At 42.5% G+C, this 15,957-nt stretch overlaps 1 protein-coding gene across 5 annotated transcripts in view; it reads left to right on the top strand.

The window, feature by feature from the left end:
• Nucleotides 1-15,957, top strand: part of LOC117457382 (sodium/calcium exchanger 2-like) — a 220,193-nt gene that overhangs the window by 109,178 nt on the left and 95,058 nt on the right. For 4 of the 5 annotated variants that reach the window (XM_071205299.1, XM_071205300.1, XM_034097442.2 and 1 more), the window contains one exon: nucleotides 8,335-8,396. The exons of the other annotated variant lie outside the window; for it this stretch is intronic. The gene's annotated coding sequence lies outside the window, so the exon portion shown is untranslated. The remainder of the gene's footprint in view (nucleotides 1-8,334; nucleotides 8,397-15,957) is intronic. 5 annotated transcript variants of the gene reach the window in all.

Raw genomic sequence — 15,957 nt, 5'->3', positions numbered from 1 at the left:
CGTTGTTACGTTAGTTCAAACAGTAACAACGGACTACTTTTCTTAGCGGATGCATGTCAATTTAAATCAATACAAAAACCTATTTTTTAAATCAATAAAATCTTTTTCTAAATCCATAAAAGCATTTCAATTATTATTAGGAGTCATGTCGTTACTTTGTTGAGAATGTGGCCATGTGTAATAAGCGGGATAATGTCCACATTGCACATTGCATAATGTGCCTTCATGCCGATCTAGATCCCTCCGCAAAAACAAAACAAAAAACGTCTCGTTCGCGGGCGAGAGCCGGCTCCCGTCGTTCACTATAGGAAACGCCCCTATAGGAAACGCCCCTATAGGAAACGCCTCCTTGCTGCGGTTTGCAGACAGACTCTATTGGTTGATCTCAAAGCACGCTCCCCTCTCCTGCAGGGAGAAAAACTATATTTATATACTTTATATAGGTTGATACAGTAGCCCCTTTTTTAAAATAGTTTTTATAGGTGTTGCCATCTGTTTTGTGTAGCGTGGTTCTACAAGCAAGTCAATGCATTCATTGGGTGGTATCAGAGAGTTACACGGGTCTGTAAATGCAATGAAAACAATTGGCCACAGCAAATAATTTATATTAAACATGTCATTTTTACTTTTGAATACTTTAGTACAAAGGATGTCTTGAATAATTTAAGTGATATATGTGTACACATATAAATCATTAGTCAAAACAGCGCTACATTTGATTTAATTAAAAGGTATAATATGTGGTAAACTGAAGAGCCCTTTGGGAGCCGAAAAAGCCGGCTCTTCTTGGTGAGCCAAATGATCCGGCTCAGCAAGAAGAGCCGGAATTCCCATCACTAGAACAATGACTTCTTCTGCGAGGATTTATAAAAGCAGCTGGATAAAAAAAGTTAGGAAACGCCCCTATAGGAAACGCCCCTATAGGAAACGCCCCTATAGGAAACGCCTCCTTGCTGCGGTCTGCAGACAGACCCATCTCTCCTGATCAGCCTGTCGGTGTTCTTTTCCTGCTTATCCACGAGAGACGTTCTGCAGAGGAGGGGCGTTTCACCGACGACAGGTGTTCTTACTTTTATGTAGCTGACGGAGAATTTTTACTTTACACGACACTGTTCAACACTTAATTCTGCTTTACTCTTTAACTAAACAGCCGCGGATGTCTTGAAAGACTCTTTCGCTAAAGATTTTTGAAGATATCCGCGTTCTTGTAACACGTAAATACTGCGCTTCCTATGTTTTGGTGCGGACTGCGTTCACACCAACAATGAACCGCTCCAGAGTTCGCAAGCAAGCGCTCCGAGACCACCTATTTTAGCGGACCAGAGTCCGGTTGTTTAGTTCACTTCAGAGGTCTCGGACTGCGTTCACACCGACCCAAATGAACCGCACCAAGCGGCTAAACGCACCAGGGTTCGATTCAACCGGACTATACAAGGCAGGTGTGAACGCACCCTAAGTCATTATGGTGAACAAGATTGAAGACAATGTTTTTCCAGATCTTTCTGGCTGTAGGAGTGACCAATAGCTCAGTGCATGGCTGTATTCTAATTCACTTTGATCAGATTGGGATATTATTGTGTTTCAGTAGCAGCGAGTTAACAAGGAATAACAATAATAAGTTAAGGACAAATAATCAAGAATGTCTTTATTTAGAGCACAAACTAACTGTATCACTATAACATGATGATGATGATGATGATGATGATGATGATGATGATGATGATGATGATGATGATGATGATGATGATGATGATGATGATGATGGAATAGAATAGAATAGAATATATCTTTATTGTCATCACACATCAGTGCAACGAAGTTCAGTTGGCATCTCTCAATGCAATACATAACATAAATAAGAACACATCCATAAAAACAGTGATAAAGCAGAGATAGTAGCAATAATAATCAGGGTCATCATATGCACTTTACCAGAATATTAAAATATATAAAGCTACAATGTTTAAATATAAATAGTTACTAAAACATATCAGTTGATACTTAATAAAAATACAAATAAATAACATGGTATTTTAGGCGGCAGTCTTTGATGGGAAGTAGTTTGTTTGTATGTGTGCATGTTATAGTGCGTGTTGTAGTTGGACAGGGATGGGAGTGATGGAGGCCACAGCTCTGGGGAAGAAGCTGTTCTTCAGTCTGTTGGTGCGTGCTGTTATTCACCTGAACCGTCTGCCGGACGGCAGCAGTTCGAACAGTGAGTGGCCGGAGTGTGTGATGTCTCTGAGGATGCTGCTGGCTTTCTTCTGCAGTCGACTTTTGTAGATGTTGTGAAGGTTGGGCAGCTCAGTCCCAATGATGCGCTGAGCAGCCTTCAGCACCCGCTGCAGGTCCTTCCGCTCTGCGGCTGTGCAGCTGGTGTACCACACAGTTATGCAGCTGGACAGGGTGCTTTCAATGGTCGACCGATAGAAGTTTACCAGCAGTTTTTGTGGAAGCCTGGCCTGTCTCAGTTTCCTCAGGAAAAACAGTCTCTGCTCGCTGTGCCTTTTTCACCAGGTTTGAGGTGTTTGAGGTCCATGTTAATTTATTGGAGATGTTGACTCCAAGGAACCGTAGGTCTTCCACGCTCTCCACTGCTTCTCCATGGATGTGGAGGGGAGATGGACTTCCTTGTTTGTCCTCCTGAAATCAACAATGAGCTCCTTAGTTTTGGAGGTGTTAAGGACACGGTTGTGTTCCTTACAGCAGTCAGTCAGATGTTCCACCTCGAGCCTGTAGGCTGTCTCCTTATTGTCTGTAATAAGACCGACTACTGTGGTGTCGTCTGCACATGTTACTATGGAGTTGGAGGTGTGGATGGGGGTGCAGTTGCTGGTAAAGAGTGTGAAGAGCTTGGGACTAAGCACACAACCTTGTGGGGTTCCTGTGTTTAGTATAAGGGGGATGATAGGTGCTTACCGACTCTGACTTGCTGTGGTCTGTCAGTCAGGAAGTCCATGACCCACGAGCAAAGTGAAGAGCCAAAGCCAAGAGTATTCAGTTTGCTGACCAGTTTGTGGGGCATGACGGTGTTGAATGCAGAGCTAAAATCCAAAAATAGCATCCTCACATAACTGCCTGGTAGTTCCAGATGTGTCAGAGAGGTGTGGAGGGCTGAGTTGATGGCGTCTTCTGTGGAGCGGTTTGGCCTGTAGGCAAACTGATGCTTGTCAAGGTCAGGTGGGATGATTGTTCTGATATGGGCAAGCACCAGTTTCTCAAAACACTTCATGACTATTGGTGTAAGCGCGACCGGGCGATAGTCATTTAGGCACTTCACAGATGTCTTTGTAGGCACTGGAATGATGGTTGAGGATTTGAGGCATGTTGGAACAGTAGCTTGTTGTAATGAGAGGTTGAATATATCAGTAAACACCTCTGTCATGATGATGATGATGATGATGATGATGATGATGATGATGATGATGATGATGGTGATGATGATGGTGATGATGATGATGATGATGATGATGATGATGATGATGATGATGATGATGATGATGATGATGATGATGATGATGATGATGATGATGATGATGATGATGATGATGATGGTGGTGGGTAGTGGTGGTGGTGGTGGTGGTGGTGATGGCGATAAAGAATCTAACGTTCCGCTGTTCATTATAATAAAAAACCAGAGCATTAAACAAACCATCATGCACTTACTTTGAAATCATGCGGAAATGTCGTCATCAGCGGGCCATCGCGTGGTTTCCGAAAATCACCGAGTGACACGAGTAGATTTTAGCCGAGACCGGCGGAAAATATGTTTCAAAATTCCGTGTGTGTAAAAAGACGATCCACAAGCAGAAATGTGAGATCCACAAGCAGAAATGTGAGATCCACAAGCAGAAATGTGAGATCCACGAGCAGAAATGTGAGATCTACGAGCAGAAATGTGAGATCCACGAGCAGAGATTTGAGATCCACGAGCAGAGATTTGAGATCCACGAGCAGAGACTTGAGATCCACGAGCAGAGATTTGAGATCCACGAGCAGAGACTTGAGATCCACGAGCAGAGATTTGAGATCCACGAGCAGAGACTTGAGATCCACGAGCAGAGACTTGAGATCCACGAGCAGAGACTTGAGATCCACGAGCAGAGATTTGAGATCCACGAGCAGAGACTTGAGATCCACGAGCAGAGACTTGAGATCCACGAGCAGAGATTAGAGATCCACGAGCGTATTTTTGGTCCACAAATACAAAATGGATTCACAAATGCCTGATCGAAAGTTGTAAATGTTAAAGAGATATTCACAGATCTTTTTTTTATTTGTGAACATATTTAGCATATTTTCAGATTCGTTTCACATTTATTTGTGAGTTTGCTAATCTTTTAAATGCATTTGTGGTGTTTTACATTTACAAATCACATATTTACACACAAATTATTTTTTATGTTCACACAAATAATTACGAGACATATCTATGCCCATAGATTCGCAACCCCAAGTTAGGATATGATATGATGTTATTTGTGCTATGTCGGGACAAAGGGGCTTTGTTTCCACAGTAGCCGGAATTCAGACCAATTAGAAACTGAGCTTTGATGGATTTAAAAAAATACATATTCTCTGTCATGTAGAAAACCTGAACGGAGTCAAGAAACATTTCTTCGGTGCAATGGATGTTATTTTGAATATTTCGTTTGACTTGACCTTTAGAAAAACGTCTGATATGTGTCAGCAGGGGACACGGAGATAAACAGGCAGGGAGCCGCAGTGCCATGCAGAGGGAAAGAGCACAGTGATTGGACAGACGGACCCAGAAGAAGACTATTGGCTGGTGAACTTTAGCGTCTACTGATTAATGCCGCTGTAGAGAACGTGTTGCAGCAACCTTTAGCCCTGTACGTCAGCGCGGCCTGAGGGGGGGAGCGGGGGGGCAGCGGGAGAGAAAACCTGATGTTTACTGGAGTATCCCCGAATCAGACAAGCTCTCTGCTCTTCAGTTACACCTGCACACACTGAGGACTGAGGGGGGGCCATACACTGTGTGCATCATTGCATTACACACACAACTTTTCACAGCTTATTATTCAAAATAACTAAACACTGCAGCTTTGAGTCCAAAAATAGGAACATATACTGTAGAAAAATGAAATGATGCCTAACTTGATTCTTATATCATAACTTTTACCATTCAAACCACGTCTTACCATTTAAACAACCAGTGGAAGAAGAAGTATTCAGATATGTTTGCTGAAGTATAAGACCAATTCTTGTAGTAAGAGAATTAAAATATACTCAATGGGGCAAAATAAAAGTGCATACTGCAGAATGAATCGCCTGGAAGACGGCAGAAGGGGAACAGTGAACCTGGGTATGGGGCAGTGCTGGAGCGTGTGTCATAGGACTGATGAACTATGGGAGGGGGTGTGGGCGGAACCTGGCCACACGGGGAAACTGGAGACTGGAGTCAGGGGCGAGCCCTCTGTCCGGCCGATTCTAATTTCTTTCTGAGAACTGTGTTTGACAGCATACACTCATATTTAAGTACCTTTTCTTTAATGGAAAAAAATAATTCAACTGTATTTTCACTATAAACAAATGACATATTCTCCAAAACTAAACTAAGTAATGCAACCTTCTCTCACTTAAACACATTGTGATTCTGAATTGCAGTATATCCCAAATACAGGAGATTTAACAAGTCTGTTTAAAACGCTTTTCAATTATAAACAGCTTCGTGTTTTTGCATTTGGCTGCGATGATGCAACACAGTGGGAGCTGAACTTCACCATTTGCAAAGATACCAACACTGGAGAACTCTGAAGAACACTGTAGTGTGTGTGGGCGGTAAACCATCACGTGTCAACTTGACCAACGAAAGACTCTGAGAGTCCTGACAGATCAGCTGTCAGATCGATGGGTGCGGGGGGGGGGGGTGCTGTCCCCTCCACTGGGTCGCATCAGATGAGTGAACCTCACAGAGTGGGGGGTCATCGCTGTGTGCCTCTCCGACCAGCCGCCCCCCCCCCCAGCAGAGCTATTGACGGAGTGAAGAATCCCTCCCCTGGTAAAGGAGGTCAACCCCTCGTGATGAGGGTGAGGGATGAAGAGCTGTCTGCTCCTGAAGAGGCGGGTTATCTGCTTTCCAGACAGAACTCTAAAATACGTGTTCGTCACACATTATTAGGCACATCCATTGTGACAAAGTGAGAAATATAATAAGACCACATCTTGTTTAAAGGCATTTGCATTCAGGGAAAAGAGGCCATGGCTGCATGGAAATGTAATGAATATTAAATTAAAATATGATATTATGTTCTTGTTAGCAGCCTTGTGTTAATAAAAGGGAGCTATGGGAAGGCTTTTTAAGAGGGTATCATTAAGAAGTTGTATTTACATTTTACTGTTCATTAAAAAATAAGTTTTATTAAATGCTTTGACAGAAGGTCGTTTTCACTGTGCTGGGTGCGGACCCTGTCCACTGTTTCTCTTTATTTATATAGTCTTGGCAGTTTAAGGTGAACTTTATGTTAAAACTGAACTTATAACACTTGTTACTTCATGATGTGATGAGGTGCACTTCATTCAGGAGAAATTCTTCTTGGGGAGAACTAACAGGTTTAACTGACACCCCCCCTCATTGACAAGCTCCTTGGTCCAGCCTCTTCATTTTTGCCTCACATATTTGAATCTGCATTATTCCATATGATACAATTTGACAATTTTGATTAAGCTAAAATGTTCCAAAATCCATTTAATCCCAATGTTTATAGACCACTGTCCCCTACTTCAGGAACATATAGTGACATCACTACGGAACACTCTGGGTAAACAATAACACTGGAATTGAAAGCCTTCAGGTTTAGCGGCTTTTAGAAGCAGATTTTATTTCAAGCTAAAACTCTTTTTGTGGTTGTGATCTGAGAGTAACCTCAGATAATTACCTTCCATATCGATACACGCCTCATCTCCTTTCATCAGTCCATTCTCCTCTCCTACCATCTGTGAAATGACTGCACACACACACACACACACACACACACACACACACACACACACACACACACACACACACACACACACACACGCACACACACACTTTAATTCGTTTTTGTGCTTATTATCCTGACCCTCTGTGGGGATGATGAAGTGACATGTATACACATGAGACCTGATCACCTGATTAGTTGTCTGACCAGTGATGACATGAATAGCTGCATGTTATCATTGCAGCTGTTGTCATGTTGCTGTCCTGCAAATGATGTTGGCTTTGTAGATAATTGCTGTGCTTTCTGGGGAACATCAGATCTGATTAGGAGAGATGGCATTCAGCCGACTCTGGAAGGAGCAGTTCTCATATCTACTAATATTATAAAAGTGTATTAGTGGCCAACCAATCAGAGTTGAGACGAGGCGGGGTTGCAGTCTTACTGACTTCTGAGGGCTTCCTTTTGGGCATCCACTCAACACGACCACTTAAAGAAGTCATTCAAAAGTAAAAATATGGGGAATAGTACATTAAAGTGAAACTAAACAGGAACATGTAATGAGAACTCTCAAAGGTCAGATCTTGACCTTCTGAAGCGTTACTAGTAAAGGATTTGATATCAGATCATCAGATCGACTTCTGTTGTCTCACTGAAACCTGGCTGAGACTGAACAATATCTCAGCATAAATGAGTTCACTCTACCCGGTAGTTTGATACTCACGTTCCTCAAGGCGAAGGAGGTGCAGGGCGGCCATCCTTGACTCAAGCCTACTAATCAAACCTAAACTAAATGATCACTCTTTCAAAGCCTTCGCTAACCTGGAATTTTATTTTCAATTGTATTCAACACTCCTGCTCCTTCTTCATAGAGAGTTTTAGAATTTAAAAGTCGTTATTGTGGGTCAATATGGCGATGGTGATAATAGCTCAAATGTTATGTTTTGCAAATTTTTAGATTTCGTTCGGTTTAGTCAGAATGTACCAACTCACTAATTTAACCTTACCTTCTATACTTTTCTGACATATACTATTATGTATTAGTCTGTCATTAGGCACACTTTCCTGCATTGGAAGTCTGATGGTGCTATTCTAAAAGAACAGATCCCGTTGGCATTCAACTCAATAACATTTCCCAGTATAACGAAGGACTCCTAAAGCCTTACACTCTTAATCTATTTTCATTTTTCTAATTTTCTAAATTCCTGCACTCTGTCTAGCTCCTCTATTTGAAATCTCTCGCTCTCTCTGTCTTTCTCTCTTTAAAGTATGTGGTTCTCCATATCAGTGTCAGAATGCTAGATGTTGTGTCTGCCTCTGTGGGCTGTGTACGGTTTTAAAAACAAGTAACACGTTACCATCTGTTGATCTCTCCATCTCTCTCTGTCTGCAGCCTGCAGTGAGTAGGAGCAACCCATGTGGATCAAGAATTGAAGAAAGAAACCAGAACTAGTGGTGAGCTCTCCTTCCTTTCCTCTGGTCACATGTCCTTCTCCTGCCTCGCCTGCAGCCTGTCCCACCCTCAAATCAATGTACAATTTTGAGGTTCTTGTATTAAACTCAAGCATTGCATTTTATGCTAATTACACTACATTTCATTGATACATATTGCACTCATTCTCCTTCTACTACTTTTCTAACAACAGTTAATGTATATCATTAAAGAGACAGCTAACATCATAGAGGCCCTGTTATGCTTTTGGCCGGTCCCTCTCCTGTGTGTGTTATATAGGGGTTTGTGTGCATGTCAATGGTCTGCAAAGGCTAAAATCCCTGTGTTCTCTATAGAGGAAGTTTCTCTTACGGTTGAGTGGACAAAGGGCGAGAGCAATGTATTCTGGGTAACAGTAACGGCTCAGTAGTTCTATCCCACGGCAACACAGCCAAGTGGTGATGAATGGGCACTGTTGTGTGGGTCATTGCTGTGTGGGTCATTGCTGTGTGTGTGTGTGTGTGTGTGTGTGTGTGTGTGTGTGTGTGTGTGTGTGTGTGTGTGTGTGTGTGTGTGTGTGTGTGTGTGTGTGTGTGTGTGTGTGTGTGTGTGTGTGTGTGTGTGTGTGTGTGTGTGTGTGTGTGTGTGTGTGTGTGTGTGTGTGTGTGTGTGTGTGTGTGTGTGTGTGTGTGTGTGTGTGTGTGTGTGTGTGTGTGTGTGTGTGTGTGTGTGTGTGTGTGAGAGAGAGCAGTGCTTGAATTGGAATAGAAAAGGTGCAGTACTCTAAATCAGCCACTGTTTCAAGTCAATTTATTTATACAGCCCAAAAACAAGTGTTTGGCTCAAAGTCATAGTATATCCTAAATGCTGGTGGGTTTGTCTCTTTACTGTATATTTTAGAAAGGCTCACTGTACTTAAACAAAATGACTCAGGGTGCATCTGAGATTAGAGGGGGTGCAGGGGTAAAGTGCTATTTTTATAAGTGGGGAGTGGACCTGGCACCCTCTAGGGGGGTCCGGGTATATTGAAGTTAGATGCATCAATCTGGTGCATTTTGAGAGCAAAATGAAGAGATATATGGATACCTCTCAACATCCATATGAAACAACTGTAAACAGATTTCCTTTTTCTTTATGGATATAAAAGAAAGTAAAGCCTGACTCCTACTGGCGGCTGGTTAAATGACTCCTCGTCCCTGAGTACACTCACCATCTTTCAGCAGGAAAGGAGAGAGGGAATCCTTGTCCGGCGACAACCGCCTTTTTGCAATATTATTAAGCCACGCTAACATTTTGGAAATGCTAACGTTATGTGATGTCTTTTCTGCTCTAGTCTATCGCTGCGGCACGGCATAGGTACGCTGGGCATATTTGTTGTCATGCGTCATGACGTGCCGCCGGCGGCTGAGTAGCGGCAATTCAAGCACTGTACACTCTAATGTTTCCCATTGTAAAGCGTCCTTGGGTCTCTTGAAAGGCGCTATAACAATTATTATTATTATTATTACTGTGTGTGAGAGAATGATAGTGTAAATGAGAGAGGAAGTGTAGTATGTAAGAGGGTATAGTAGTGTATGTGAAAGACAATGCTTGTGTTTTTGAGACCTTATGACAGATTATGTGAGAGGACATTGTACTGGTTGAGAGAGAGTATACTTTAAAAGGAAGTCAGGTTGATCCAACAGGAAGCCAGTTTAAATATTCATTCCTTGGCTGGTTTAAACAAAGCCTGAAGCTGCTCAGAGCACTGCTACATTTGAGCTGCAATAATTTTGGTAACACTTTATATTAAGGTACTCAAATTCACCATCAACTAGTTGTTAATTAACATGCATATTAGCAGTATATTGGCTCTTTACTAGTCATTATAAAACACTTATTAATGCCTTGTTCTACATGACCATACAAGTAATAAGCCATTAGTTGAGAGTTTTTCCTCAATAACCCTCTAATTGGTGCTTATTTATTGTAAGTAAGGAAGTTGTTGTACGTGGTCTTCAGTGGCGAGCCGTCAGGGCCCTCTAGGCCCTCTGTGAGGGCCTAAGATATTCTAAGAAATAATATTTGAAAACATTAAAAATATATATATATTTTTTTATATGTTTTTGTTGTTATATTTGTCATTAGTTTTACCAAAATAACTTGATTTAATTGTATGTAAAATAATATTTCCAAAGAAATAAATCCTTCGAATCTGCCTGTTCAGTTTCTGTTGGAATGTGAAGGGTTAAATGCCGTCTCTGAAGACGGGAGAGCTTGAGTAATGAAAAATGACAGTCCAATTGACCAATCATATCTTCCCTCTAAATGGGCGGGCTTTCTTTTTGCGGACTTTATGACAAGTTCCGCCCGCTGTGAGGTCTATGCTTATACATCCATGGGTCTATGCCAAGCCCCCAGGAAGTGCGCCGGACTCAGATGAAAATATTCGTGCTGACCAAACGGCGGTACTACACTTCCGTTTGGTTGCCAGGCCCGGAAACACTTTTTCCCATTGACTTACATGGGGAAAGAGTGGTCTGTAAATCGTTGGATACTTTTTTTTAAACTAAATAAACTACCCAGTATGAACACTTGTATAGCCCTTATTAAAAACATTCGTTCCTCAAGTTGTAATAATGTGCTAATAACGTTATTCTGAGAGTTATTTCCCTCTGCATTATGAACGCGCATCTAACCCACGGGACCGCGCCGCCCGGCACGTTCATGTTACGTGTCCCGACCAATCAGAGCACACTGTGCTCACAGGGAGGGTGGGGGCTGGAGCTACTGGAGCTACAACGAGCCGTTAAAGGCAGAGAGTGAAATTCAGTGAATACACGTAGTTTACAGAGATGCTGTTTGAGAAACCAATGTGAGTTGCGTTTATCTTTACCCATGGATGCACAATAAGAACGGACCCATATCGTCTCACTGCCAGCCCACGGAGCTGTAATACTGGATATATTGCACATGTTTGCTGTAATTCATTATCATGCTACATGGGCTGTATGATTACATCTTGTACCGTAAATGTTGTATTAAATAAAGTTAATATTACTTATTATTATAAGTATATATGTATATATATATATATATATATATATATACAGTGCAATCATTCTTTCATGCTAAATGAAGCTCTGTTGCTTGGATATCACTAGATCCTGTTGCAGCGTAATATAAGTACATAACGATTGATGTGCACATTAGCATAATGACTAGCTAGCCGCTAGCTGCTAGCTGCCGCCTCGTTAATATCAAATCCATCATAATAACAAATCATTACCATGCTGTCATGAACGTGCGGTGCTGTTACGTGTACGCAAATTGACGTGCTTGATGTGAACGAGCATTTTGGTAAAAGTTGCGCATGCGCTATGAGCGCACATACGAGTACTTCTCAGGCATGCCGGGTAATCTGTGACGTTTCACTCTCTCAAAAGCTGGGCCATTTTATCATCATGCGCCAATGAGCAACTCTCATAGGAATGAATGAGGCCCTGCCTCCCACGCTGTATCCAGGGTTGCGTTCCCATAATCCAAAAATCAGCTCCTAAATGCTAACCCTATCGCAGTGGCGTAGTCAGGAATTATTGTGTGGGTGGGCCTGGAGAAATGTAGGTGGGCCAGGGGGAGACATATTAAGCGTGGGGTCTGAGCTGAAACTTCATTAATGATTTTTTAATGCACTAATAGAACATAAGCATAAATTAGCAGTGAAAACAAAAAACATAGGCACGGCGGCCTCAGGATGTGTGTAGAACTGACATCCACATAGGGATGGGTATCGTTAAGGCTTTAACGGTACTACTACTTTAATAGATAGCGCTTATGCTTATGCTCCAGGTTCGGTACCAACCACATCATAAAGTACGCGGACGATACAGCAGTGGTGGGACTCATCAGGGACAACAAGGAACAGGCCTACAGGGAGGAGGTGAAACATCTGACAGACTGCTGTAACACCAACAACCTGATCCTGAATGTCGATAAAACAAAAGAGATCATTGTCGACTTCAGGAACAAAAAGCACCGTCACCCACCTCTCCACATCAACGGCACAGCAGTGAAGACTACAGCCAGCACCAAGTTCCTGGGGTGCATATCACGAGCAGTCTGACCTGGTCCACTCACACCACATCACTATTTAAGAAGGCACAGCAGCGCCTACACTTCCTGCACAGCTCCCCCCTCCCATCCTCACCACGTTCTACAGAGGAACCATAGAGAGCGTGCTGACCATCTCCATCTGGTCGAGAGACTGCAACGCCAAAGACTGGAAGTCTCTGCAGAGAGTGGTCAGGACAGCAGAGAAGATCATCTGAGTTTCTCTCCCTCCCATCAGAGACACCGCTCAGAAACGCTGCCTGACAAAAGCCCAGAACGTTTTAAAGCCCCCACTCGTCCTCACCATGCTCTGTTCTCCCTGCTGCCCTCCGGCAAGAGGCTCCGCAGCATTAAGAGCAGAACAGCCAGATTCTGCAATACCTTTTCCCCCAAGCCATCAGACTGCTGAACAGCAAGCAGACCAGTAACATAAAGATTACATTGCGCTGTGTAAAGAGCACATATTTGTTATATAGTATGTCTATTTTATTTATATGTATAGTAAGTCTTTATATTTTAAATGCACACTTTATCTTTAATTTTATCAGCACCACGTCACTATTATTTATTTATATGTACAATTTTAGCAAGTTGTTATATTGTCCTGTTCCTGTAAGCCAGTACAACGACATGTCGTTGTAATAGTACACTCTGCGTCTCGTTGAAATGACAATAAAGTATGTCTATGTCTTATCGATCCGGTCCTTTAACATTACTTTTATCGGTTATTTTGGAGAAAAAAATAAGGTAAACTAACTAAACAAATTGTGAACAAAACTAACATTGCTTTTTATTTAAATTAAATACATAATATTTCACATCAAAAGAAACAAAAATGTTTTAACAAATCGTATTAAATAATGTGATGACAGAACTGTAAACAGAATAGCTGAAACTTTAACAAACTAAATAACTCAGTTACCTCTAATCATAACCCATGTTTGTATAATGTAGTTAACTCCGTGTGTTGCTGCTAGCATACAGAACACCTGACGTGGAAACGTTACTCGTGGATGGAGCTACAGAGCTGCTAGAAAGACAGTGGAACCCGGTGCATTCCTCCGTCTGGATGTGGAGCACTTTTGCTAAATGTTTAGACACATTGCTCGTGTTACCGCCCTTACATGCTAAACTCTTATTGCACTTTTGGTAACGAGTATTGTCCCCATCGACACGGCTATAGTTTAACCACAGCTCGGAGCGCGTTCTCTCCGCCATCTCCTCCGTGTGTGTGTTGCTGCATGTAGCAGCTGCGTGTGTGTAAACTGCCCCGCCCCCTCTCACACAGACGGGGGATAGATCTCTTAAACGGAGTTGGCGACACTTAAACTGCAATGTAATGTTTGTGTGGCAATAATACATACAACATATATCGGGGGCACAGGTTGTTTATCCTTGACAGTCACACAGTGGGCACACACTGAGTGTTTTCATATTCAGCAAATGTGTACACGCTAAACTGCAGACCTCAAGAAGAAATAATACTTTCATTCACTCACGGCAAAAGTTACTTTACTTACTATAAAAACTCACGGTAAAAAAATGCACTCCCTATTCCATTGTCATGAAGGTGGAATCTAACTATATCCAGAATAAGTTTTATTGGATCCAGGCTAGATGCTGTAAAGTTGGGCATTTTAACATGGGGGTCTATGGGAATTGCTCCTTTTTGCATCCATCCCCTGTCGGCCACTAGATGAACTGCAGTTTGTGGCACTTCCTTCTGGGCTTCCCGGCTCTGCGCTATGAAGCGCTGATTGGCTGTGGGTGGGCCATACGCCGCTGCCCTATCGTCTATTCCTTGACCTCTGAGTGAAACGTCACGGGGTTAAGGGATAGTGGATAGGAGAATTCAAAAGGACTTAGGAGAAGAGACTGCGGTACTTTAGAGAATCCGAATGCACTTTCACTATCCGACGTGTTTATGATGCGCCAGCGGACGTCCTGAATGTGCGTCTGCTGCTGTGGGGAAACCATGGAAACCACAGTTTTCTATACAGCGGACTACAACATGGATGTTCAATAAGAACGAGGGACTGCTGTGAACTCATCTAGAGACTCTGCTCCGTGCTCTGATGCTGCTGCTTTGCTTTATGAACGTGGACAACAGAGAAACATATTCTTCAGGACCAAAGCTGGAATTGAAATAAAAAAGGAAAGTGAAACTTATGCTCGTCCCCCTCTCCCTCCGGTCCACATTAATACAAATGATCCCAATACGTATGATTGTATGAACTAAAGATCTTAAAATCAATACAGATGTATTTATTATAAACGTTAGTCCTTAACATCTATCACTGTGTATATCACCATTCAAACATCTTTTAGAAGTTGAACAAACCCCACACAGCTCAGTAAAGACTGAAATGTTGACTTTATTTGATCATTTCAGTAAAAACTAACGTTCATATTTCTCTTTTTGATTATAATACTGATGAACGTTCAGAACAAAGCACTTTGGCAACTTACCACCTACGTTTTAAAAAGCTTAATAAGCACCGTAACTTTCATGATATCATTTCTCCATCATAATCGATTGTTTCCGTGAATGGCCGACTGTTGAGTGACGGTGTACCCTGACACATTTTAAAACCCCTTATCAACACCAGACACACCCGAGTGCCTGATGTCTGAGGGTCTTAGGGTGGACAGAGGATGAATGGAAGACAAAGGATATTGTCCTGCTAATATATGATCTCAGCTCCTCAGTTTAATATCATTTCATTTGAACTCATTCTCACCAATCTCTGTGTGTTTTGCTTAAACACGTCCTCTGCTAACTGCAGAGCGATGTCACGACAGGCCTGGAGCGACTCGTCAGAACAAGCGGACACTTTCTGCCTGACGGGGATTCTTGTTTTTCTCCCCTGTTGTGTTTGTTGACAACATTATTCTGCAGCTCTGTGGTGTCCTGCCGGGTCGGAGGCACCGAGAAGCAAACAGAGAATAAACATGTTGTCTCGTGACACAGGAAACCTCGCAGGGTGTACATATCCAGCTTGTCCTGTCACAACATTTGCTTTCCCGGTCAGTGCGGTCAGGTTTATCAAAGTGATCGCCAGCAGGCTGACCTTGGATACAGTGAGGCTGAGTGTTTTAGATCAACAACTTGTATATGCACTGTGTAAAGTGGTCTCTCACAATGATTACGGTTTACTTTTAAAGGTTAAATAAAAGATTGCCCCCTGGATAACAACATGGACGGTCATATTTACATTTGTATTCTTCATTTCATGTAGAGAAACTCCATAGAGAAGAAACAGCTATGCAGAAATAGAGGGAATAGAAACATGTGTTTTATATGCCGCTCACTGAGATCAGCTGAGGTGAAAATCAGAAGGTGTTGGCAGGGCTTTCATCCTCACTGATGAAGGGTGGAGAGAGGGTGGAGAGAGGGTGGAGAGAGGGTGGAGAGAGGGTGGAGAGAGAGGGTGGAGAGAGGGTGGAGAGAGGGTGGAGAGAGAGGGTGGAGAGAGAGGGTGGAGAGAGGGTGGA

This window comes from Pseudochaenichthys georgianus, chromosome 13 (assembly GCF_902827115.2).
Source record: "Pseudochaenichthys georgianus chromosome 13, fPseGeo1.2, whole genome shotgun sequence".
NCBI lineage: Eukaryota > Metazoa > Chordata > Actinopteri > Perciformes > Channichthyidae > Pseudochaenichthys > Pseudochaenichthys georgianus.
This window is presented reverse-complemented; position numbering and strand designations above follow the sequence as displayed.